This window comes from Syngnathoides biaculeatus, chromosome 2 (genome assembly GCF_019802595.1).
Source record: "Syngnathoides biaculeatus isolate LvHL_M chromosome 2, ASM1980259v1, whole genome shotgun sequence".
NCBI lineage: Eukaryota > Metazoa > Chordata > Actinopteri > Syngnathiformes > Syngnathidae > Syngnathoides > Syngnathoides biaculeatus.
Genome location: NC_084641.1, coordinates 7,774,892 through 7,801,327, shown reverse-complemented (window position 1 = coordinate 7,801,327; position 26,436 = coordinate 7,774,892). Strand labels below are relative to the sequence as shown.

Below are 26,436 nucleotides of genomic sequence, written 5' to 3'. Positions count from 1 at the left end.
TTACGACATCCAAACAGTTCAATTTTGCTCCCATGTGACCAGACTATATTCTCGTAGTAATTGGGTTGTCCATTTGTTGTTTAGAAAACTTTTAATGAGCTTTGACATGCTATTCTTATCTTTTTTTTTCCAGTATAGGGTTTTGCATGATGAGCGCGCATGCAGGTCATGGTGGCAGAGACCATTACTTTGTTTTCCCAGTGACAACAGTACTTTACTAATTGCAGTTCTTTTTAAACCTCTTGGACAACTCTGCTAATTATTCTTTGCACTCCTCTGTCAGATATCCTTTGAGTCATTGAGGCAAGTTCATGGTAGTATGAGTGGCTTTCCACTTATGTATTATGGCCCCAACTATGCTCACTGGAACATTCATAAACTTAAATATCCAATGTAACCAGTGCCATTATGTTTTGCAAAATTATTTTGCGATGGTCTTGAAACAGCTCTTTGCACTTACCCATCCTTAGATGGATCTTGACTCACAGCTAGCTAGTGAAATATTTTTGTTGGCCATTAATTACGACTGAAAGAGTGAATAGTGTATTCATTTGCACCGAGAAGGGGGGTTCTGTTTATTGATTGCTATTTAGTATTTTCTTGGCTTTCCTTAACTCCTCCCCCTCCTTTTCTTCATGTGTTCAATACCTTTTTTCCTTAGTCATTTGAAATGATTGCATACAATTTCATTTAATTTGTTCTACTTTCTTTGCATGCATGGATTATGGATTGGGTTGTTTCCAACATCTGGTGAAAATTCTGTGTCAATAGCACCTTTGGAAGTATATTTAGTGAGAAAAATTGTGATGTATTAAATATTTTTTTTCCAGCAGCAGTATCTTGCCGTATTTGTAGAAATGAATGATAAATGTAATTAATTTTTGTCTAAACACAGTGGATATTCATAAAACAATTTTAGAAAGTTAAATATACATGTCATTATACCATAGTCATAGTCATTAGTGTAGCTTACTCAGGAAATCAGCTATCCCTTTTTCCTTGTTTGGTCACGTGTTGCTTCACGTGAAGCAGATTTCTTTCCACTTTGACACCTATGCTTGGCATGCATGAGGAGACGCTTGATGCAGTGAAACAAGTGAAGAAGGAGGAGGAGGGAGTGGTTACACGTGAGAAGATTGGCAAAGACAATTTGAAGGTAGAGAAACGAGAATAAGGTTTGTGTCATGCAGTCATTTGAACAACATATCTGGTGACTAACTCCTGTTGCTCCAAGAAAGATAATAACAGGATGTTATGTTGACTGCCAAAAACCGGGTGATTGGTGACATATGGGGAGGAAAATGAGCACACGAACAGAATCTCCTCATATGATTGCTTTCATGTTAAAGACTACAAAATAAAGAGTATAAGATCTGCAACAGTGCTGGCGCTTTTCAAATGAGGAGACCTTATATCAAAAACTCTGTGGCTACATTGAGTACCTTCCCCCTCCCCCACCACCTCAAACCAAACCACATAGTCTGATTAGCACACAATTGTTCCTCAGATGTTTCCGACTCGTCCATCAAGTGCCGGCTGATTAGTGTACACAAATACCAGGTTAATGTCCTCTGTTGATGGCAAACAACAGGATGTGAGCTCTGCAATCTGCGGCCCGCATTGCAAGTCATGTGTGTGTGCTTCCTTTTCAATCTCCACATCGAAAAATGGCTATTTTGATTGCATGTGCATCTCTTCAACAAGGCGGCCGTGTATGCCCGAGCCTGTTCACTGCCACTCCTGCGAATGGTTATTATTGTCATCAGCAGCAGTGGAAAATCGGTGAAATCAGGGCCTTGTCAAGCAATCCCTTCTGCAACTCAACCTTTTTTTTCTTCACACCAACGAGGTTTTTTCACTGCCTCGTTTTATTTGTTTGTTTTTTTTGTATGCAACTCCCGGTGTAGTCTAAAGAAATCAAGATTTCAGTGCCTAGAATTTATAGAGCTAAATTTAAAAAAAAAATGTTCTGTTTATGTGTGGTGGGTATCATCAAATCTGGATTATTCCATTCGGCAAATTCTGTGTACGCTTTGCCAATTTGTCAAATCCTGACAGGAGAAAACTCCATTGTTAACATTCCACACTTGATAAAAGTTATTATTTCAAGACTAAATATTTCAATGGACTACTTGTTAGCACGGGTATGTAGCACCTCGCCTTGTGTCCTCACCATCTGGTCATGCTTTGTGTGCATCTTTCAGTTCTTCTAACAGGAGATGCAGATTCCTATGCTCTTCTCATGGACTTTTCTCAATGCTCCTTGTGGAGGCCAGAAATTCTTTTTAAAGAAATAGATATCAAAGAAAAGACAATTGATAAGCCAGAAAGTGATCCGGAAAACACACTTGTGGAATAAATCCTTTAATGTTCTCCAAAGGCTGAGCTCTTCTGTAATGCGTTATCATGAAATACTTTGGTTGAAAGCCATTAAGATTTGAGCATATTCACCTTTAATTAAATTTTTTCCACTGGTCATTCCATCACGAAAAAAAAGCCAAATAATTACTTGATGGTTTTACAAAAATAAGTTTTAGGGGTTTTAAGACTGGGGGATAAGCTCTTTCTCCTACTCCTTTCATCTCTTAAGATGTCAAAGAGACATGCAAGACTCGTTCGTCTTCATCCAACAGAAGACTGTACTGTATCACTGGGAAAAGTACCAAGATGTGTGCAAACAAGTGAATGCAATGAAGCTGTTCTTTTAGTCTTCAGCCTCACTTTTGCTTCTTTCGTAATGAAATAGTACTCGGATTCCAGCAAAATGGGGGAAGGAGAAGAAAACGACCTAGATTAAATTGAACATTTTCAAATTGGCATGGTTTGAATCAGTCATGAAATGTTTAAGTAGGAGGTAAATATGTAAAGGTCTGAGAATTTTGGAATTTTTTGGAATGGCAATAGTTCCGAAGTTTTAAATGTGCTATATATTTTGCATTTACAATGGCTTGAACCCGAGTGAGGATAAGCAGTTAAAAAATGGATGGATGGAATGGTTTGAATCATGAAAACATCTGTCAAGAAAAAGTATATAGTATGAAGAATATGCTTTCAATTTTACTGTGAAAAATGTGACATATGGAGTGGGAAAGATGGGAAGCATTTTTTTGTCAAATGTTTCATTCACTTGGATGAGGTTTTTGTGGAAAATGTGCAAAATTGGGAATGTTAGAAACGTCAACACCACTGGTTCACATGTCTCGAATTTTTTGAATCTTCAGAAGGTTGAGTGATTTGACACAGTTGACCAAAACTGTCAATGGAATGCAATATGGTGTGACATTTCTTGCTCCAGGTCTTGTTTCCTTGCTGTGTTGTTGGCATACTTGTAAGGATCTTACAGTTGTATGGACAAAAGGGGACTTACTTGAGGTGCACACAAGCTCCACTGCAGGCGTAATTGCATTTCAAGTGTTTTATCCTCGACTTGTGACAAAAATCTTCTGCCTGAGGAAATGACACCAAGGAAATGGGGTTCCGGGCAAACCGCATTACCATGAGATGGTGTACACTGAGTGACTGCTCATACAGTATCTATTAGTAGTACTGCAGTATTCTTTTCAAGAGGGAATGAGGAGCAAATGAAATGACCCAAGGGTTCCAACATTTCCATTCAGGTACCACTGATCACAAATGAAGATATTTATGGCTAGCAGTCAGTCTGGTGGAGAGTCAGTTCATTTTCAGGACTGAAAACGCAAGCTAGTTGAACTCTCTTTGTGGCACAGTTCCCATAATCCAACACACCATTCTTACAATTCTCTGCTTCTAACCCAGAGAAAGAATGAATGATTTGGATTTGCACCTTTGGTCGGTGAAGCCTAAAACTCACACTTTCAGACTGTTGTCTTCTTCTCCTGCTATGATCCATCTTTACTCTCCATATGTGTCTCTTTCATCCCGCAACACAGAACAACGAAAAGTTCTTCATGGTGATTTCACAAGAATGCTGATATAATCAATGTGGATTTCTTGCCTCTTTTCATTGAGGAGGAGGTTTTACAAAGCTGTAAAGAATCTTCTTTTCTTTCTGAAGGCTCTTTACCTTGAATAACTGTTCGAAGCCTTTCCATATGGATCAACACAATACGCTGCCGAGTCAACTGTCTAGAATTAGAAGGTATAAATTCCTCCCGGAGCTGTTCAGATTACAGTCTGCAACATAAGTATTTGGAAAAGACATATCTGTGACATGGGGTCCTCGGCCATTTTCATCAAGACACAACTTTTGAGGGAGTTAATTTACTTCATTGTTCACTGCAAAAAGCATATAGTTAGCCATGATATACATTAGCCAGAGGCTGAGCTGCACTGTTAAGTGTGAGGGATGTGGTCAGAATACAAGAACTAATTCTCCGAGCATTTGATTTTAATGATCTGTAGTAGTGATATCTGATATCACTTTTTTCCAACAATTTTATTTGTCAATTGTCATATAAGTGTAAGCAGACCTATGAGTGTGACACTACTATGAGTTTGATCAGGACAAAACACTGTTTTAACTCACTTAAGATTAAAAATGAATGCAGATTTAACAAATAATTGTGTTGCTGATTCAGCTCACACATCTCCATTCACATTTAACAATCACAAGTAAATTAAGCTCCAACTAATTTGAGCAAAAAAAAAGTCAATTAATTAGCCTAGCCTTCAATGATCATGTTGTTTGAATTTCAATTTCATCAATTTTTTTAATCAATTTTACTGTTGAAAGGTCATGTTCCATCTCCCATGTAATTACCTTGTGTAACGTCTTGTCTTTTCAACTGACACTTCACTCATTCAAACTATGGCGGTAGAGAAGTCTAAGCTCGTCATTCACGTCTGTTTTCTCAATCACTCAGCCCTGGTCAAATGACATAGAAGCGTTAGTTTACTTGTGATGCAATCAGAATTTTTGCCACCCAGAAGTATGTCGTGGCACCATGATTAAAGAGGGTATTGGCAATCATCTCCAACTGGCAAGACACTGAAGCAGTCACTAGTGCTGGACCAAAGAAATTGCACACGGCCTGAATAAATTAGATGTTCTTTAAGAATACTTGTCGCAAAAAAAGCAAGGCACACAGCAGAGTTGTAATCCTTTGATGCTGGCTAAAATGAGGTTGACCGTGATGCATTTTGCTGTCTATTTATTATTCAAAGATAACAAAAAGTGTAGCAGACATCAGATCATGTAAGATATGCTTGTTAATATTCTCATTCTTCCGGGTCATTTCATTCACACGGCATTGAATCAATTGAAACTGGACTGCTGTAGTTGTCTTAGAAGGCATTTCACCTCTCACCGAGCACACTTCAACAGAACAATTTAATGCCCTGAGAGTAGCGATGGTAAAGTAGGTAGAATCCTCCTCAATTGCGTTCAGAATCTGAAGAATCTCCCTCAGTTGCACGTAGAAGAAGACAAAGCTACTTCGAGTGTGCGTAGAAGAAGGCGCTAGTTATTTTTTGAGCTGATAGCAAAATTCAGCACGACAAGTATGGACGCAAAATATATATTTCCAATTTGATTAATTTAAAATCTTTCACAAAAATTGTCTGCTTGCGATGGTCATCCTTTTCTGAGGACTGCCAGTGGATTTTAAAAGCATGGAGGAGTGTGAAAGAATCAACCATAACCAACAGATGAAAAGGCTGGACTGCTACGTGAGCGCAGCACAACTTCAGTGGTAACTCAAGATGAACATGACATTGAGAGCGACAGACTGAAATAGTGTGAGACGGAAACTTTCTGAGGCTCTTCAACTCTGATACTGAAGACGATGATTTTAGTAATTTGACTGAACAGGAGGAGGGGGAATAAAAGCAATGACTTTTCTTTTATGTTTGAGCAGTTTTACTGCCATGTTACAGTCACTGTTTGGAAACAAGGTATGTAAATAAACATTTACAAAGTCTTTCTGTGCAAATATCTAATTTTGCACTGTATCAGTATGTACAGTATATGTCCGTGGTATTTGGTGTGGTGGAGCTAGTATCTAGAAAAACCAAAAATAATATGCAGAGTGGACGCGGCTTATTAATTGGTGCATGTTGTTGTTACTGCCGCCATAAAGTTCTCGTATCACCAGTTTGTACAAGTCTAAGCAAAGATTCTGCTGAGTAACTACTCCTATGTTCAAAAACTCGTAAATTGGGTCACTCAGATCCCTACTTACTACTGTATTGTGATGACATCACATGATTTAGGGTTTAGCTTAAAAAATATCAAACCTTGTAGCAAATTATTTAAGGATGTTTTGGTAATACTGGTTATTTGAATGGTACATACTTCGACACATCACTGTGGTATATTGTATTACTTTTTAAAAACCCCACAGACGTTTTTCTGGTTCTTCAAAAAAAAAAAAATGCCAGCATACCTCTGTAATTTAAACTCATGTTGCCCCGTTCTGAAGGACCAGGATGTTGCACTGGTGTTATGGTAGCCTGTGATATCCAACAAAGTGTGTTCATCAGCTAATGAGCCATACAGGTCATCATTGTGTATACTCAGAGTCAGCAAAATAGGAAATAAATAGCGAAAGTGAGTCAGACAGTAAGTGAGAGAAGTTGAGACATGATGTTTTCCGCTAGCTTCTCCATAATCAGACTCGTCTCCCCACCAAACTCCGCACGGCAATTAGACCTGACAATACGCTGACTCCCAGAATCCCACCAGGATTACATGTTCAAACAAAGTCAGGGGGATGGGAGAAGAGGGGCTGCAATGCCTGAAAACTGGCACAACTTAAAAAAAGAAAAGAAACAGCTTCTGCTAGCAGAGAAGTAAGTAATGTAAAGATTGGGAGGTTGAAAGTGGCATCTTGCATGGGCAGATGTTTTGTGGGAACAGGATGGTGAATGTGTGGGGTGCACAGAAGCAGTCGACGATTCCCAGTGGACACCTTTGGATAGCGGGATGGTCGCAAGCCAAGATCGCTTGCATGAGTGCAGAGCTAATTGGGATAATTATTTTGATACCTCAGTCGTTATTGCATTTTAATATGGATACTGAATGTGCTAAAGATGTAAGTAAGATGTTGTATCTATTCATGCAATTTTGGGTCTTTTCCAAATGACTGCATCCATCCACAGTATTGGCAATTATCTAATTCACAGTGTGTTGCATTCTGGGATAGGTAAACTTTAAGGATGCTACCTAGACCATGCAATGATAAACTGCAAACCATTATTTATTGGGCAGTTATGGTAAATTGATTAAATGAAGCAATTTTCAATTATTAAACCGTCTGCACCCTTATACAGATATTAAGTCTCTCAACTGGCCTGAGAAAACCTTGAGTTACGCAATGTCGAACTAAAAACACAAAAACATAAAAAGTATTCGAGAGCGTGCAACTGAAACAACCACATGGTTAGGCACTATCTTGGTCTTGAAATTTTCAAATATTTTCAAGGTTTTTTTTTTTACATTTATGTTCAATAAAAAAATGTTTCACTGTTCAGTGTAAGATATTTTGAAATTATTTATCTTGATCTCATTTTTATATCATAAAAACTTTACATCAGAACAGGCGTGTGTAGACAATTTATATTCACTGTTTATAAAAATGATGTTCATTCATTGGGCGCCACCGTGGTGCAGCTGTCGAGCGCTGGCCTCGCAGTTCTGGGGACCAGGGTTCGATCCCAGCCCCGCCTGTGTGGAGTTTGCATGTTCTCCACATGCCTGCGTGGGTTTTCTCCGGCCACTCCAGTTTACTCTCACATCCCAAAAACATGAACATTAATTGGACACTCTAAATTGCCCTGAGGTGTGATTGCGTGTGCAACTGTTGCCTGTCTCCATGTGCCCTGTAATTGGCTGGCAACCAATTCGGGGTGTACTCTGTCTCCTGCCTGAAGACAGCTAGGATTGGCTTTGGCACTCCTGTAACAATTGGAAGGATAAGCAGGTCAGAAAATGGATGGATGGATGGATATTCATTCGATGAGCCTACAACTGATTAATGCTGATTTTACATGATCTGCAGGAAGTAAATTACAACAATAAAGAAAAAGAACAACACAAGCACACAATTTACATCCCTTTTACTGCCTATCAGAAACAGGGTGTGTGAAGCTTGGATTAGAGTGCAAAGAGTGGCAAGTGAGTGTCCGGCAGATGACAGAAAAGCTCAAACTGACTTTCTTTCTCCTTCTTGAAGGAGCCACATCAATGAACAACTCTCTAGGGCAATAATTCTAGATGAATCATTCCCTCAAGGAGCCACTTGCTGCATTCAAACGTGCCTGTGACCTTCAGCTCTGCCTCCTTCTACATCATATAGCCTGGAAAAATAAAATCTTATTAGCTGCAAACATCACTGATATGTTTGTCTGATGGCAATACACTAATGAGGCGTTGCAGGGATGCAAGGGAAAACTATGCTTTTAGAGCTATGCCCCTCTCACAACCCATCTCCCTACTCCAAAGGAGCAAAAATACTATAATAATACAAATAAAACAGATTAAATGCAGTATTGCTTTACCATATCAAAGGATGTGGCTGTCTTTTGGTGCGTTGATGGGTGACACAGTGAAGTGGACTTCTGTAGATGTATGATGGACAATTCAGCTGGAGAAGCTGCAAGAATAAACAGGGAAAGATAACAATTGCGGCGCACACGGCAAAGAAACAAACATGACATCTAAATGTGAAAACAAAATAAACTCTTTTTTTTTTTTTTTTTCAAACAACTCATGTTTTAATATATACAGTAATATAATATAATACAATCCTGGCCCCACCTATGTTGAGTTTGCATGTTCTCCTCCCACATCCCAAAAACATGCATTCATTGGAGACTCTAAATTGTCCCCAGGTGTGATTCTGAGTGTGACTTTTATTTGTCTCTATGTGTCCTGCAATTGCCTGACAACCAGTTCAGGTTGTACCCTGCCTCCTGCCCGCTGACAGTTCCAGCACTCCCGCGACTCTTGTGAGGATAAGCAGCTCGGAAAATGAATGGAGGGATATATTATCGTATCGTATCTTCCTAAAAAAAGTGCGATGACAGACCTAAACAGATATAATATATCCAGAGAAAGCAAGAGCAATTGCTAGCACAAAAATATTGTATAAAGTTACAATATGAAAATAAATAGACTAACTGCAATAAAAATCTACAATATAGAGGGACTGCAAAGCAAGAACCGTGATACAGTGAATGATTACTGTATCTGTATTCAGTGATGATAAGTTGCAGGGACTCAGTCCAGGGATGTGACTTGTGTTTTTCCTTGTGGTGCATCCCAGGACTGAAGTAGTCTCAACTGTAAAATGATCTGTAGGTCATTTGACAACAAATTAGTTACTGTGACTTAAACACGGGTTTCCCTGTTGAAGTTTGGTGCCATCCTTTAATTTTTATACCAATTATTTTACTATTTCTGCTTATCTTTATGTTCTTTCATTCAGTTATTAAGTCATTTACATTGTCCCTCCCCAATCTGGTTGCTTGAAAAGTAGATCTTGGGACAAAAAAGCTTGAGCACCCCTGTTCTAACTAATCCAGAAAAACGTATATGAATGTGTTTGTACAAACGTTGTCTAGTACTAGGCCAATGGTCAATACATAATTTAGATGGGAATTATTGGACCCAAAATATAAATAAAATCTAAATTAAAGTAAAATGTGCATTTTTGGGTCAACATGTTCACAGTATAACATTTATCCGTTTCATGTTTGTTTTACTATGTCTGATAAACACAATCAAAATTAAGCACATTAATCATACCAAATGTCTCAGGAACATACCTGAGACTGAGAAACTACAACTAAATCCTTTATGCATAGTTCTCCAGCTGAACGGTAAACAAAGAGCCTTGATCTGTGATGGGATGCCAAAGAGTACTTAAGCCTCATGTCTTAAAAAGACAAAAGACAAAATACACTCACAATTACCGACAGGGATGACATAATGCATGAATTCTTGATCCATCCATCCATCCATCCATTCAACCATTTTCTCTAGCCGCTTATCCTCACAAGCGTGACAGGAGTTCTGGAGCCCATCCCAGCTATCATTGAACAGGAGGTGGGTACGCCCTGAACTGGTTGCCATCTAATAGCAGGGCACACAGAGACAGACAACAGTCGCACTCACAATCACATCTAAGGGCAATTTAGAGTCTCCAATTATTGCATGTTTTTGGGGATGTCGGAGAAAACCAGAGTCCCCGGAGAAACCCCACACAGGCACGGGGAGAACATGCAAACTCCACACAAGCAGGGCTGGGATTTGAACCCTGGTCCTGAGAACTGTGAGGAACAAGAAGATAAAGGCACAGTATGCTATAATAAAGATACATCTTTGTGTGGGGTGCATGGCATATGCCATATGAACTTACTAAACTTGACAAAATGGCACATTACGCAAACAATGTGTAGAAATGTTCCCCGGATGCTTGTCACATAGTTTACATGTTAATCCCCCTCCCCAACTGCACATCACAATCCATCAAACTGTAGAATACCGTCTCCAACTTGTTAAGGTGCCATTTGTCAGTTGCTCCTGGAGTGGCTGTGTGAATCCACCACTAATTGCTACGGGAGCTAAATTTAGGCGATACGCGTGGTTTTGATCACAAGTGCTGTGTCAAAAAAAAAAAAAAATCTCTGCTCCGCCTCGGAGGCAAGTTTACCCGCCTCCCCCTTATCCTCCCATCACTGGGGAATAGGTGAACTATTCCATATGTCAGCCTTGTCAATCAGCAGCAGAAAAATGGGAAGTGCTCCTTCTGTCACTCTCCTGGATTCTGAATAGATGGTGCTCGCCTGTGCTGGTGCATGTTTATTTATTTCCATGTCATCATGGGTGGTTGGCAACCTCAAGACAGTGAGAGAATATTAATCAAAACAGCTGGGAATTTTAATAGTAACATTAATCAATCATTCCAAATAAGTAACTAGATAGTTACCGCAATTAGAGACACAGACGGCTCAGCTCAGTAGAGGAAAATAAAATTGTATTTTGTTTTACTACACAAAAAAACCCTATAGAACTGTATAAAAATTGTATGAGTACCAAACTGCATACCATCAGAATACCAACCTCGCTATTTATGCTTGAATGATTTCCACAAGATTTGTGTCTTAATCATTGCAAAATTAAGAGAAATGAAAATAAATCTCACAAATCTGAGCAAAATTCCAGTCAACACAAGAATGTAATGTGTTCCTCCTTTGTCGTTTATGTAAAAAACTGAAATAAAAATAAAGAAAAGGGTGCAGACTAACTTATAAATATAATTTTTGACATGTTTATTGCCACTTTCCATTCCAAGACAACCCAAGATGCACTCGATGAGTCACCTTGAAATCCAACCGTCATCGGCTGACACACATTCTGGCAGACATCCATTGCAACATCAAGACGTCAATTTCCAACTTGAGTTGTTTGCCAGCGATCAAGGTCACGGAGCAAACTTTACTGTTGTCAAGAACACCTTTTGTTTGCGTGCATCACCATTAAATAACTTCATGTGGATGCGCTTATTTTAATTAATTTATCTCTTTTGACAAAGTGGTGAACGGTCAAATAAAGGGCTTTGTATGGAGATTGATACTTCTCAAAATGATAGCCAAAAAGGACACAAATCAGATTAAAAGCATCGTCCATACAAGTTGCGACCCCCAAGGTTGTACACTTCATCGCATCTTGTCGAGTTTTTTTTCATCTACAGCTTGATTTATATCACAGTAACAAATGTTTGGGAAAACCATGCAGAGAACTCCATCCTGCCTACAGCTTCAACTTAAATATTGACACACTGCTTCAGTCACTGTTTGCTTCTTTTCTCAGCAGGCGCAGTGGAAGCCTTATAATATGTGTGAATCTGGTGTGTACAGAATTTTGAGTCTGCAGCTTGTCCACCAAACGAATACTGCATTAGCTTCAAATGAAAGCTAAAGCTTTGAACACACAAGGTACACGAGCGTCCATTTGTCTGCGCTCTGCGCGTTATTCCGTCCTCCTGTTTCAAAAAAACAAAACAAAACAAAACAAAGGGAGAGAGAATGGCTCCATATGAAAAGATCTCTGAATTAACCTTGCTGTAGGCTACGACCCCAGCTGGCTCTCAACTGACTCATGCGCATCCACAATTTACTCACCGGCGTACAACGTTTCCCACTGCATCGTCATGCACACTTAAAAGTCACACTTAACCTCACAGCTGATGCCACCTTCCACCCCACGACCTGCTGGTAGCTCAACAACAGGTCAAAAGGTGAAACTGCACACATGTTCTACTATTTGGAATTTTGTTTTCAGCCACAGGAAACCCAGTTGGACCTGCTTCTGTAAATTAGAGTTTCCATTTAGGTTTTTAAGGGCATACATTTTCACATTTTAACTCACACAATTTTTGTCCACATGAAAACACATTTACAGGTGTATGTCAAAGGAGCAGGTGACACATTAACTCATAACTCCCCACCAGAGGATTGAAGAAAGTTATGTTCACCAACACATAATCACCCATCCATTTTCCATGCCACTTTTTCTCACAAGAGTTGCGAGCATGGTGGATCCGATCCCAGCTGTCGTTGGGCGAGAGGAGGGGTACATCCTGATCAGGTCATTGTATAAACAACCATTTGCACTGATATTCACACCTGTGGGCAATTTAGAGTTGTTAATTAACTCACCATGCATGTTTTTGGGATATGGGAGGAAACCAGAGTACTGCGCAGAGAAAACCCAAGCAGGAACAAGAAGAGCAAAGTCCACACATGCCAAGCCAGATTTGAACCTTGATCCTGAGAATTGTGAGGCAGATGTGCGAACCAGTCGTTTCCTATGCTGACCATGGATAATAACAAAAATGGTCATTCACGAAAATGTGAAGTTCCTCCATACATGCCTGTCGAGAAGTTGGCATCCAATAGAATTACATTGAGATACTAAACAACGGTTAATCAGTATTGATGCGGTCCTCTGATTGATATGTTGCAGTTCACCCCATGATCCTAAACAGAGTAAAAGGGAGAAGATACAAGAAAACCCAGATAATTTTAATAATAACAATAATAATTAGAGGTAGGAAACAAAATGAGCTGAAGATATTTTGAATAATCTTATCCTGTACTGAAATAACTAAATATAATAAACTAATTATTCCACTTAATAGCTTTAGTACTTTTGAGGTATTTGCTGTATTAGTTTGTATTAGTGTAACTAATACCAGTTGTCACTTTAGCTCATAAAGGTAGAAACGAAGAATTAACATGAACTACTGAAAAATGATATTCAGTATAATGATAATATTCAGCATTCATAATAATAATATTCAACTTTCAGTTGAAATTTCATAATTAACCTAAAATGTACTATACCCTAATTTGGTAAACCTAATTGTATTTACTCAAAACTTTACATCTGGATGTCCACTAACTGTTCAATGCTTCAGTATTTTTTGTCACATTTGTTAGTTGTTGTGAACAAAGAGCCTTTCTGTGACTCTTCCAGTGTCCACGTATCTCGCTATGCTGATGACAGTCAACGGCTTCTTACCATTCTCTTTTAAGCTTCGCAACTGCTTGGTCAGTTGTCATCTGTATAAGTAATGCAGATCATTTGAAACTTCATTTCATCAGATCACTTCAAACTTAACCACATCGTTTATCCTAAACATCCATCCGTCTATTGTCTGAGTCGCTTATGCTCACAAGGGTTGTGGGAGTGCTGGAGCCTATACCAGCTGTCTTGTGGCAGGAAGCAGGGCACACTTTCAACTGGTTGCCAGATGATAATATGATCAACTACTTCGAACCAGATGTCAGAGATTTTAATCTGTGAATATGTTGTAAAATGTTTCCCGATTTTACTATGTACGACCTAATTAGGCTGTGCATGTGTACCTCATGTCAAGGTCAGTGAATGTATGTCTTTTCTTCTGGGTTGCTTTGAAACCAAAAAAAGTGGAAGAAAATTGCACCAGAATAAGTACCAAGAAAAAGAAAGCCATTGAGTTTGACAATGGAGATCTTTGTTTGTTGACGTGTTGTTTTATGGGTTCTGTCAGATGGTGATATTAGTTAAAAGGATGTGTATTAAAAGATTAGTTGGTTTTTTTTGTTACTGTTTTTCAAAAGATGAGTTGAATAAATAGTCCCTTTAAAGAGTAATCGCCAACAAAAAGAGCGTGCTATTTTTCTATTTTTTAAAAGAAAGATAAAGTTAAAATTTCAAAGTGTTGTTTTAGTCTTAAATCAGGCGGCAGTTCATTTGCACTTAATTACATTTCAAGATGTTGAATCCAATACTGCCTTTTGCTATCCACTTTCCTCACATCTTTTTGATGGCCTGGAGCTGTTAAAAATATCTGTTCAAACAAAATAACACCTTTTGAAAGTGGAATCTGCAAGCAGGGCTCAAATAATGCACGTCTGTATAACAGACTGTCCCAGTGTGGGGTGTGAATCTATGTTTATTATTATAAGAAGAACAAACAAAGAAGTAGATTCAACATGTGTAGAAAGATGTGTGGGAAAGTGAACATCTTTTCATGTAGGTGCATAGATACTCTATACACTGACTGGCCACATCCTTAAAGGTAGTCCTGCACGTTCCCCATTCCACATACTCCCTGAGAGCCCCTCAAAGGACTTTTGGAGAGACACGGTCGAATGCCATCTACAAAATGCTCAAAGCACATCCAGACTGGGTGTGCTTAGTCCCATGCACTCTCCCGGACCCTGCTGATGATGTGAAGCTAGTCCTCTCTTCCACTGCCAGGACACAAAAACACAGTGTTTCTCCTGAAACAAACCTTCAGCTTTCTTTTGGACCCTCTACTCCACAAGATTAAGGAATGTGATTTCCCATAATTGTAACAGACACTCCTACCTGGCTTCTTAAAAATGGGGGATCATCACCCTGGTAAGCTTGTCCCCATTATAATCAGGCAATAAATTTCCCCCAAAACTATCACAGCAACAATAAGAGCTTTGAGTTTTTTTATGTCTCTGAAATCATAAAAAATAAGACCCAGTCTCGAACTGCAAGACTGTTGCCGTTCTACTCAAGATGAGCCTTTCACCTGTCAATCAAATATACGTTGCCATTCACTGCAGTACACAGGGTTTACGCCAAAAACTTCAGGTTTCAAGAACGGATTCCGCTCCCACCTCTTCTGTTCTATTGAACCATATGCCAAATGATTGTATTGTTTACAATTCACCAAAGGCACGTTAAAAATTTGGCCAACCGAGTTGAGTCATATCATGAAAGCATATTCATCCATATCAATACCCGAGCACAATATGGACCAATCGTCTAATGCATAGCTAGCAAAGCTAGTAATGTTAGCTCACTAGAGCCCACTCATTCTTTGGTCAAAACTACAAGAGACGACACAATTATTGAGATTTTACTAACGTCTTTTTCTGCTTTTTCCTCCTTTTATGGTGATTTCGAGCCATTTTTTTTTTAACTGTGAGGTCAGCCACTGGGCTGGGGACAGCAAGCAAGACAGCTCCAAATTTTGCTATAAATCCCACCCAATCTGTGACATAAAGCCTAATAATGACTGTATAAAGTGTGCCACTTAGATTATGCTTGATAAACCGTTAAATGTTTCGTTTGTATTATGGACTGACACACAACATCTTGGAGAGGAGCTGGTGTTGTAAACGACTTTGCCCTACTGAAAGGGAGCTGTTTAGCTCCAAAGCTTGCAAATTCTTTAGCTTATGGTCTAGCAAACACAGTAAACAGTTAACTTTCCTATGTGTGTTAATTGGGGACTTACAGACACAACAACTTGGAAGTGCTTCGCTCCAAAATGTTGTGTGACATTTTAAATAATGCTGCTGCGGTTGAGGAAGCTCTTTAGCTCCTTAAATTGCTAGCTCATTAGCTTGCGGTCTTGTGAACATAATAAACAGTCACCTTTCTTTTAAGTGTCTCTGTTGTGAAAATCTGTGTGCCGCAGATGGAGCAAGACTGTGGGGTATTGGATGGACCAAACACCGTCAAGTGTGTAGTGGTCCATCAACATTCTGTGAGCCCATTAGCAGCTAATGACATGCCCATCCAACTGTGCTGGGTCACTGTGTGAGTCGCGTGCTAGCTCACCTCAAGAATGCTAATTTATTCAGGCCGGGAAAAATATTGTGTACATTTTATTTGTCAAACAACCAATCTTTTAATTATCATGACAAGTCTAGACTGTGGTCTTCCAAATAATAGGGGCATCAAGCAAGAAACCCCAGAACCATGAATAACTGGAAAGATCGTAGCGACTCCCAAACCTTTGCAAGAGGGAGCTTTTTTTAGCCACATCTATGACCTCAGCCCAAAGATAGGAAAACCTACCTCAGCGTCCCCAGACTCTGCCTTCTCATTGGAAGATATGTTGATGGACTTGGGATTTTTCCACTGACCCGCAGCTTCCCTAGTCATCGGGCACCACGTTGCTGCTATCCATAATGTTCGTCCAAAATTTGGCCTTCCTGAGCTTTTGGAATTCTTACTCATGCCTACTGCCTACTTACTCATATTTGGGCACTGCCCATGAACAAAGGCTCTCAAGACTTCACAATGTTGGCCTTCTTCCTACAGCTGCCCTCATCTCTGGTCTGACCTCTTCCTGTCCGTCTTCAAGTCACAAAGCCTGGAGGTTATTGGTTTTCAGCTCTTTATTTTTCCATGCGGGTTCCAGAAGAGGGCAACTATTGGTGTTCGATTCAGGCTTTCAAACATTGTGACCTGGGCAAGTCCAGTACCTTTGTAGGAGCTCATCATTAGTTGGCTGTTGACCTGTTATCTGGCCAAGCATATGTGAAGCATTTGTCCAAACCAGGTGTTGAATAATGCTGGAATATTTTCATGGTGTTGACAAGAAATAACGGGAAGAGGAGCTCGTGGTGTCAGAAATGAGGATGTTAAGGTTCTCTTTAGGAATGACCGGGTTGGATAGGATAGAAATGAGTTCATCAGATGGACAGACAAGGTTAGATGTTTTTGAGTTAGAGAGAGTAGACTTCAATGGTTGGGACACGTCCAAAAGAGAGACAGTGATTATCCTGGTAGAAGAATGATGAGGATAAACCAAGGGGAGGTTGATGAAGTGAGGCATGATGAGGGCAGTTGGTTTGGCAAAGATAGATTTAGGACCAACATTTAGAGCCCCACCGTAATTCAATGCTGGTAACCATCAAATGCTTCTGGGGTCTGACGGGCCACCACCAGTGTCCAACCATGGCGTGGGGTTACCACGATGATAAGCCACCAGCCACCTTGGGACCACAGTCAGGCAACCGTTGTGTGGGCTTCTGGTTATTTTTGATTTTGAAAAAGATAACGGCGGCACAGTGGCTCAGCTGGTAAAGCGTTGGCCTCACAGTTCTGAGGACGTGGGTTTGATCCTGCCTGTGTGGAGTTTGCATGTTCTCCCCGTGCCTGAGTGGGTTTTCTCCGGGCACTCCAGTTTCCTCCCACATCCCTAAAACATGCAACATTAATTGGACACTCTAAATTACCCCGACGTGTGATTGTGAGTGTGGCTGTTTGTCTCAACTTGCCCTGCGATTGGCTGGCAACCAGTTCAGGGTGTATCCCGCCTCCTCCCCGTTGATAGCTGGGATAGACTTTGGCCCTCCCCGCGACCCTCGTGAGGATAAGCGGTAAAAGAAAATGGATGGATGGATGGAAAAAGATAAGTAATGAAAGATGGATGGATGGCCAGATACAGTACATGGTAGATGGATGTAGGGATACATCTGTACAGACAGAAGAATTTAATTTCACTTTCACCTTTAATACAAATACGTCCGACAGAAATGGTGACAATCATTGTTTTGATTGGACAGAAGTATGTTCTCTAATCTATCCAGTTCCCATCATTTCTGCCAATGCAGAATTGTTTAATAGACCTAAAATTGCAGCCAGTCAGTCACACCAATGTTCCCCATATTAGAGATAATTCCCTCTTAAAATATAATAAAAGACTGTATTGCACAATTGATGTGCTCCTAATGTGAGTCCAGAGCAATTCCACGGCACTCTAGATCCAATTAGTATTACATGTGAGTAACATATTAATTCATCATTTAATTACATACCATTACTAAGTCATTGTGATGCTAGTGGATTACCTGCTGCAGAGTGTAACTAATTGCTAGACACATTCGTTACAAGTTAATCAAGACTTTTCCTCTGAGGAGTCCCTGTGCAAAAATCTAATAAACGCAACTGTTATATTGCACGACATGATGACACATATAGACCCGCGTGCGTGCATGTGTGTGTGTAAACGCACTCACACGCTCACACACACACCTCTTCGCCAGGTGGTAACGTGACTGAACGCCACTCTCTGTCCTTTTTATAGACTCTCGCTATGTCTGAATGGTTAAGCTGTCCCTGGGTTCCGCTCAGCCATTGTAATCCACACACAATGGACGCACATTTAATGGCGGTGGTGATGAAGCAGAGGCCACATTTTGCTGGGAGCAATTTAGCCTTCAAACAATATGCTAAGGTTTGCTTCCTTGTTACAATAGAGCTGTTAGTTCTTCCCTGGTTACAATGCAGAACATCTGATATGATTATTTGGAGTAGTAACAGAGTTCTGGATAGTGGCCCAGCCAGGGCGTTAGCCAGTTTCACTCCACTCGTGCTAAAAGGCAGAAGGGACTTCATCCTCACCTTTTTCTCACAACACTAAACCCCCATTAGTATTCACACACCATCCCCACAACTCAGGCCACAAAGTAGACCTATTTTATGATGCCATTGGTGCGCCTCCACACTATGTCCCTCTGTGATAAGAAATGCTACTGCGAACACATTAGCACAGCGCATGATGGGATAATGTGCATGGGCTTCCTGTCTGAAGTATAGAGGAGGATGCAGTTGTAGCTAATCACTCTTTTAGAGTTTTGGAAAAGAAGAAGCTCAGTATCCGTTTGCTGGGGCATTGTATAAAGATTAAGTGGATGAATTAGCCTCTTGAGCCACCACTAATTATCTGAGGTCATGTCTGTTGATTATCAGATAGCAGCCTCAATAAAGTGGGAAGCACTGCTTTGCACTATCATCTGTCATTGTAAATGTCATCACTTTACTTTCATATTAGTGGTCATGACAGGACTTGCTTTATCTCCTTGCAGTTCGCCAGGTGGTTGCCCATCTTCTCTAGTCCCTTGCTACCTTGCACTTAGACTACTCACCGCTGTATCCCCTTTCAACGTGTGGCACATGTTCATCAGCATAAAGGTATTTTCTGTTTTAATCTTACATTTTCCCAGGGGTGAATAAAAAAGGGAGACGAGCTCTGCAGCCGGTTTCACTGAGAAAATTGTGCAGAATTGCCTCATTCCAGGGCAGATTAGCGAATACATACAATCCTGGGCTAAGTGCTATTGTGTGCCACAATTTGGCCATTATACTTTGTCTTTTCCATTTAGAGAACCCCCTACCCAATTAAAGTAATACACCCTTTCCAATACCTGCTGCCAATTAAATCTGGGCGGTATTACCTGCCTTGATGGAGCCGGCCATGACTCCTCAACACTCTCCTGCATTCATTAGCTCTATTCAATGTGACAGAGCTGATGACAACGCTTCAACTGGAAACTCCCCACCCAAAAAAAACCCTTCTACACCCACCGCTCATTGCCTGGATATGCCCTCTTCTTTTTGTGTTCACCTCTTTTTCTCTGTCACTCCCTAAAGGCTCCAAATGTGTGCCGCTCAGCCCAAGAGGACTCAGAATTGGATGGGGAATACACATTCTGAAGGGACACCCCCCCCACCACCACCGCCCTATCATTCTTCCTCTTTCTTCCACATCCTCTGGTCAGCCCTTGGTTTTGTCTCTCAGGTACCTCCGATTTTTTTCCCCCATCCTTTTTTCAGCTCATTGTGCCTTTATCAAATACTCCCTCCATGCTACTTGGTTGGCACCGTTCTAAAGCCGCCACGCTGCAAAGAAAGAGCCTGTCCAGGCCACTGACTCGATTGACAATTTCAGTGAGTGTTGAAAAAAATGAAAGAAAGGAGTGGGGTGGAGCAGAGAAAGAATCCACAAAAGCTAAAGCCCGGGTTGCTGCTGGAGCAGCCGTCAGCATGACAAGTCTGCTGACTGGACCCACAATCACCTGGGGTTAGTGGCCTTTCAGCAAACTCACATCCCACACCTAAAGAATAACAAAAAAACACAATTAACGTCAAATTATTTTTTTTCTAATTCAAAAGAATGGAGACAATACTAATGATTTTTTTAAAAATATTTTTTCATAGTAAGTACTGTTCATACTCATTTGTGTTCATGGAGTCTGGAGTCAAGGCAAATCAATGTTTTGTAGGATGGGATTTGTTGACATGAAATATTTCATGTATAGTTTTTCTGTTGTTGTTGGCTTGTTTTTTCTTTTTTGCATTTCAAAGTATGTTCAAGTCTGTTTTCCAAGACATTGTTGGAGCCGTTGAACTCATCATTTCATACAGTAAATATATTTGCAATGATTACGCACATAAAATACAGATTTGTAGAAAAGATGAATATCCAACAAGAAATGAGACCATAACGCCACAAGATTATCTATGAAATTTCCAGAGTATGTGGCTGAAGAAGTTTGGGAAGAAGAGGAGGGTGTAAGTCTCCAATGAGGGAGTAAGAGTTAAATTCTCAGATCTCCTATGAGGGAAAACCTCTGGGACAGTCAACCTCTTGCCTACACTGCTAGGTCAAGTCATATCAGCTCTACCTTTTAAGGCTGGTGGAGAATGTGTATTTGTGCAAAAGTGTATTTCAATCCCAAATGGAAAATAATCTTGACTAGTTGCTAATGACTTTTAATTAGATTGAAAATTGTTTCCATTTTGAAAAAAAATGTGGATACATTTTCCATTAATAATATTTCAGTTACAGTGACAAAGGCCTTGTTATACAGTATTATATGATATTATATGGTGTATATCACAAGCAAAGTAATTTCAATTTAAATGTCCTTCTAACGGGTTTGTAAAATAACTTGTTCTAATTATCCATCTATTTTCTGAGCTGCTTATCCTCAGAGGGGTCACGAGGAGTGCTGGAGCCTATGCCAACTGTCAACGGTCAGGAAGCGGGTTACACCCTGAATTGGTTGGTAGCCACACGGAGACAGATAACAGTCACAATCACACCCAGGGGCAATTTGAAGTCTCCAATTAATGCATGTTTGTGGGATGTGGGAGGAAATCGGAGTGCTCCGAGAAAACCAACGCAGACACGGGGAGAACATGCAAACGCCACATAGGCGGGGCCAGGATTTGAACCCCGGTCTTCAGAGCTGTGAGGACACTGCTCTAACCATTTGCTCCACTGTGCTGCCTTGAAAACTAAATATATAAAAATTCCTCCATCCACTTTCTTCCGCTTTATTCAGGTCTGGGTATACATGTTTTCCTATAAATAGAAAAATAGCATGTTTTTTCAGACATAAAAAGTAATTTTTAATGATCAAGGGAGAAAACTTGCAAACATAAAGCACTAAAGAGCCACACAGGTAGCATCGAACAATTATGTAAATTAGGCAAGCTGAGCGCATGTACGGGACACTTGGCATGGATATTGATTGACAATGGTCTCCAGTCCCTTAGCTAACAGGGACGCAGAGCAAAAGTGTTTTCTCTGAGCAAATCAAGATACAGAGCTTAATATGGTGTCCAAAAAAAAGGCACGATACCTGTGCACTGTAAAAAAATACACACAAACAAATCCATGTAACAGCAACGCTATTTAAAGTGAACCGTGTAGTAGCGAGGGAACACTGTACATGTATTTGCATGGCTTGATGGTGGCTATCCAGGTGGGTCGGTCTCTCCAAACCTCAAAATGAGGAATTCCAGCACTGAGTGAAAGCTTATGTTTATGAAGTCACCCTCCAAAAAAATGGGCCTGAACACAGCACAATTTTGGTTGTGAAATGCTTAGGATTCTCACCAAATCTACATGACGCAGCCGCGTAGTCATTGACCAACTTTTTCACTGTGGGTATCTACAAACCCCAATGTGGGTGGATACTTCAATAATTAATAACTTGCTATGTCACAAACTGAAATATGATCCAGTAATTCGGCAACCTTTATGCTTTTTATTGTCTTTTGCATTCATCAGAAAAATTGGATTTTGATGGAGAGGGATCTTTAAGCAAAGATTTGACTTTTTTGTGGAAATAATTTTTGTGCTACCTCTTCCCTAAAATGACTCAGACGTGAGTTTCTATGTTCCAACCTTGGCTACAACTTGAAGGTCATGGTCTGTTTCGATACTGAAAATTAAATGTTAACATACAAAATATGAAAGGGACTATATGGGTCACATAAAAATATTACTGGCGTATGGAAACACATAGTTGCTTGGAAACACTTTGCAACGCTGGACAATCCGAGAAAGGAAACTAGATGGGGGAAGGAGATAAGGATGCCTTCAATCCAGACCACATGGTTTAATGAGGGGATTTACTCGGGGCTACTTTTAGTCATGATGGCATGAGGAAACAAGCTGAGAAAAGCTATTATGTACAAATTTTGTTGGCCTGTCAGTCACAGGGAACATTCAACCAAACAATTTTTTACACTCATATTTACACTGATGGAAACATTTTGAGTCGTTAACCCTACATGTTTGTTTTTTTAATGTATGAGGAAGCCAGAACACCCAGATAAAAGCCGTACAAGCACCCCAGATTAATGAGACAGATTTAATCAGCACTACTCCATCATGATGCCGAGAAACATCCATGTACTGTTCCCTTTTGATCATTAATTTAGTCTTGTGGCTCCTATGGAGAATATTGAGCTGATTTGGCTTTTTGGAATAACAAAACATAGTTGAAATGAACTTAACTGCTTGTTTAGATGCAGCTTGAAATGAACTTTGAAATGAAATGGGCTCATAAGGGAAGGTTTCCACCTGGTTAGCCAAAATGATTCCAGGCCTTCCCAACACATTAGCAAGCAGCTGAAATTTGCATCGACACAGACCGCAGACAGCTTTTAATTAATTTTACACCGACAGCAGTGCAGCGACCCCTTGAAAAAGGGCAAGGCACACCCGACTAATCATCCTGAACCTGGTGACATCACTCCTGCGTCTGCCTGGCCACTCAAAATGGGCTGAGTCCGGATAGTTTATTGTGGACACAAAGCACCAATTTTTCACTATAAACAAATGCTAACCTGGGAACGTTGCCCCCCGGCAGAATTAATTGGCTCTCTCTCTGTCTGTGAAGTGTCTGGCCTTGTTCAAAAAGACAGCCTGCCCCAGAGACCCTCAACACACTCTGCTCTGGAGCTGCAATGCTATTGGCTGATTGATAGCCATGGAAACCCCTTCTCTACGTAGCTTGCACATACAAGCGAGGAGCCACACACCCGAGAGCCTCACCCGTTACGTCATTTGAATACTGTAACTACAGTCTATCAAATCAAAAAGAATGAATTGAGCAAGAAAAAACAAAACATTGTGTTGTGAGTGGAAATTTGAGTGACTGCATGACTGCCCTCATTGTTGGTGTCACCAACCTTTGACCCATTGTGCTGGACTTCCCTACTACGTAGGAGTTAGGTGTATGAGGCATTGGAGGCTTTCGATGTGGGCTCTGTTTCACCCTGCTCTCTTTATCGGTCTCCCTCTCGTTCAGCTGAGAGAGAGCAGCTCTATCTTGCCCGCCCATCCGTGGTATCTCCTTTCCCTGACTGCTGTACTTGGGGGAATAATTAATCGGGCTAACAGGTAAGAGATATCAAGATGTGGCACAAAACAGCTTTCAGAGTTCTATGGGGCTTCAGTGGTGAAATGGATACACGGGGCCCTTTTCACCAGAGGAGGGCAGCCAGTCTTGAGCAAATTCAACTTGACAGACCCTCTCTTCCTAATCCCCGCCCCCCCCATCACTCCCCAGGAAACCCTGCAATGCCCCCAAAAATAGGAAAAATAATAATTGGCTAAATAAGTCTCTTGCATGCAGAGCCAACTCTACAAAAGGGCCTTGGGAAATGTTGCCTGCACTACCACCCTGAACTATTTTAAATTATTTTTTTTTTTTTTTAACAGCATCTTGTAGGGTTGCTGTCCAAGCTAACGGATTCTGAATAAAAAGATCTGGATGTGACAGCAACAGTTTTACAGCAGCGTGTTTCTGACAAATTCCTGGAATAGCCTTCAGCTGCTTCCTGTGGCTGTCAGGTTGCTTCAGAAAAACAGAAACTTTCAAAAATTCAAACTTAAACTGCCTTTTTGCACTAATGAAAATTTCTGTACAAATGCAACTGAACATCACTGCAAGTGCCTTTTTTAAAAACTGAATTACAAGCACATTAAAAGAGTCACGAAAAAGCAGTATCTGCATTCCTGCCAAGGCTTAATCATGATTAAGATCATGGTTTGGGTTTAAAATCTATTTATTATATAATTTCTTCAAAGATATATATACAGGTGTGTGTGTGTGTGTGTGTGTGTGTATATATATATATATATATATATATATATATATAAACATAGAGAGAGAGAGAGTTGTATCCATCAATGTATATGTATATATGGATGGATGTATTCAGGATAGGATTTATAATATCAAATAGAAATGTGGAGTTAAGTCGAGAAAAAAAATTCTGTCACCAATGAAAAAAATTGAAATTATAAAAGAACAAGAACCAAAGATTGAGGAGATTCATAGTGAATAAAATGTGGATCAAATCCAGAATTTTGACAACAGAGCTTTGGACCCTACCTACACAAATCAAAATAATAAAAGAAATGAAGTCATATGAATTGTATGAACTTTGTATAACCTGTTAAATTCTAAATTATATTTCAGAGATTGAGAATGTATTTATTTTGGAAGATAAAATTTCAATTATTTTATTGTCAATTAATGTTGTATATCGTTCTGTAAACTATAGGTAGGAAATAGTCACAATAAGAAGGCAAAAAGAGGCACAAACATGTTACCTCCTGTTTAGAGATAAAATTAAAGGTTGATTAACACATTGCTGAACAGTTTGCAGTTCTCAGGGTAAAAGCATCATGTCATTTGTTCTAAAAGTTGAAAAAAAAAGTTAAAACCGCTTTCCTTACTACAAAGGTTGACAGCGTCATAGTACAAAATAGGACACATTACATGGAGACACCGCATCTGATTGAGAACTGAAATTTATAACATTGTAAGCACCATAGTAAACACACAACAACGATAATTAACAACAAACTGTAGTTGAATGCAGGGTAAAGTCAAACATCTGCCACTACACTCGGGGAAACCTAGAGGAGGATGTCCTACGGGCTGGTAGCTTACCTGCAGCCCACTCTCTGGAAAACCAGCGGGAACATGTAAGACCAACTCTGCCTGCACTGCCTCTGGTGCACTTTTTCTTTTGTCTTACCTCCCCCTGCTGGCAGCCTTACTTTCTCCGCCGTTTGCGCAAGACCTCATTGAGATAAAAAAAAAAAAAACGCTTAACGGGAGAGAAAAAAAAAAAACATTTCTATCAAAGATTTGCATGTGCCATGTCAAGACTTTGGGTTTATGTTCACAAGGTGCTCAGCAAGAGGCACACTATCACACACACACACACACACACACATATATACACACACACACACACACAATTATCTCATGCAAATGTACATTTGGTCTCAAGTTAATCAACATTTATTCATCAACAACTAATAACAAGGAGAAGACAGCGGAGGATAGCTTATAAAAGCATATATTCCTGTCAATCTGTCTATTGATAATGTGCTTTTGTGCTTCAAGAGGACATGGGAGCAAAATCATTTACAGGTGGTCTTCTTCTTCTTCTTCTTCTTCTTTCGACTTGTCCCATTAAGGGTCGCCACAGCGTGTCATCTTTTTCCATCTCACCCTATCTCCTGCATCCTCCTCTCTAACACCAACTGCCCTCATGTCTTCCCTCACAACATTCATCAACGTTTTCTCTGGTCTTCCTCTCAGTCTTTTTCCTGGCAGCTCCATCCTCAGCACCCTTCTACCAACATACTCACTTTGGCTGTGAAATAGCAGTTGTCCCAGCATGTTCTTAAAAGGAGAGCTTGTAGTTTTGCATTTTCTGCCTGAATTGGATACAGGGGGTTCCGCTGCCATCCCACTTTTATCAGAAGTAAATGTATAGGCCTGAGAGTGTGGCAGACCACAGGTCAGTGTGGGAGAAGGCCAACAGGGTGTGTGTGTCCCTGTGTGTGTTTAGGGGCGGGTGGGGGTGGTGGGGTTTGGGGTAACACATCTGCAGTCCAAAGAGCACGCGGCTGAAAGGCTTGACGAGAAAAGCAAAGGGAGTAGCAGGGGTCAGTGGCAAGTGGCACACATGGGGTGGGTGTGGGTGAAGTGGGCTGGAACAAGTGCTATAGAGGGGCCAAGGGTTTGTGTTTTTCCCATGGTCCACTACCCTATTTCCCTCCTCCCCTCCCCAGTGTCCCTTGGTGACCC

General features: G+C 40.3%; 1 long non-coding RNA gene across 1 annotated transcript in view; it reads right to left on the bottom strand.

The window, feature by feature from the left end:
* Positions 1-8,501: 8,501 nt before the first annotated feature.
* LOC133506271 (uncharacterized) overlaps positions 8,502-26,436 on the bottom strand; it is a 61,759-nt gene continuing 43,824 nt past the window's right edge. Inside the window, exon 4 of the long non-coding RNA XR_009796455.1 lies at positions 8,502-8,573. This is a non-coding gene — a long non-coding RNA (uncharacterized LOC133506271). The remainder of the gene's footprint in view (positions 8,574-26,436) is intronic.